This window comes from Meleagris gallopavo, chromosome 3, assembly GCF_000146605.3.
Source record: "Meleagris gallopavo isolate NT-WF06-2002-E0010 breed Aviagen turkey brand Nicholas breeding stock chromosome 3, Turkey_5.1, whole genome shotgun sequence".
Classification (NCBI taxonomy): Eukaryota; Metazoa; Chordata; class Aves; order Galliformes; family Phasianidae; genus Meleagris; species Meleagris gallopavo.
The window spans coordinates 55135904-55137129 of NC_015013.2; the positions used below are offsets into that span (position 1 = coordinate 55135904).

At 48.0% G+C, this 1226-nt stretch overlaps 1 protein-coding gene across 2 annotated transcripts in view; it reads right to left on the reverse strand.

Moving 5' to 3' along the window:
• RB1CC1 (RB1 inducible coiled-coil 1) overlaps positions 1-330 on the reverse strand; it is a 71968-nt gene extending 71638 nt beyond the window's left edge. For both annotated transcript variants that reach the window (XM_010708922.3, XM_010708921.3), the window contains exon 1: positions 219-330. The gene's annotated coding sequence lies outside the window, so the exon portion shown is untranslated. The remainder of the gene's footprint in view (positions 1-218) is intronic.
• Between the last annotated feature and the right edge of the window lie 896 nt (positions 331-1226).

Below are 1226 nucleotides of genomic sequence, written 5' to 3' on the forward strand. Positions count from 1 at the left end.
CGTCAGCGGCTTCCGGCGCCGGCGCATGCCGGGAGAGGGCGGCCCGGAGGAGGAACCGTGGGGCGGAAGCGGCAGTGCTGGCGAAAGCCGCTTCCCGGGCTGTGGGAGGTGAGGAGTGCCCATGGCCGTCCGGATTTAGCTCTCTCCATCGCGAGTTGCGATGTGGGAGGTTGTATTCCGTTCGGACCAACCCTTCCCTAGCTGAAGGGTGCGCTCACCTTGCTGATCTGGCGCTGCCTCCCCGCGGGGGTCGTAGGGAAGCGCTGAGGCCCCTGGGGGCTCGGAAGGTCTCTAGCGCACAGCCGGCAGTGAGACTGCTCTGTAATTCGGTCTCTCGTGCCTGTCCTGAGAAAGCGAAAATGAACTTTGCACACGTTGCTTTCGGGTTTCTCTTTTACTTTAGGCTTCCTCATATAGTTTTAGCCACGTGAGAGCAGATTAGAGAGGTGTGAGAAAGGTTCGCTCTGAACTGCGTATGGGTTTAGGGGTGTTCTGCACAATATTACCTTAAAGTCCAACACGTGGCTTGGTCACGCATCCTGCAGCAACGCGACCTCTGCTTTACCGTACAGCAGGCAATGTGGCCCTGCCCCGGGAAGGCACCCACCGTCCTGCAACAGCCAAAAGTCAGTGCACTATTAATGCTTTCCGTTTTGATAAAGGAAATTTGAGAACAGGTTTCAAGACTGCCACAAAATAATCTTTTTGGGGGGTATATTTGGAACTTCAGTTGATATAAATACATTACATGGGAATTTTCTAATGCAGCATACAGAATTGCAATCAGATGTTCTACTTAAAAATCTGACCATGTCTCTTTACTTTTACAAGCCATCCCTTACCAGAGAAAAAGAATCCTTGCTTCACAATCATGTTATTCATGTCATCACACACATTTGTGAAAAATTGTTTTTAAGGATGAAGTACAGGAGGAGTAAAATTTCATCTAAAATCTCTGACAAGCACCTTGAGAGCTCACTAAGAATTGCAGCTACTGCTGTTGAACTAGACTGATGTGGTAGTTTCACAACAACAGGGTCACACATCCCACTAGTTCTGTGTTTTCGATAGTCTTTTTTTGTTTTAATAAAAAATGTTAAAGATTAAAATAATTTTTGTTACCTACATACATGAACTATAGTGGCCTATGAGGACTGCTGCAAAAGTAATGCCTGCTGTTTTATTTTCTCGGCCCATAGTGTCACAGGCAGATGCTGGTGGTACGG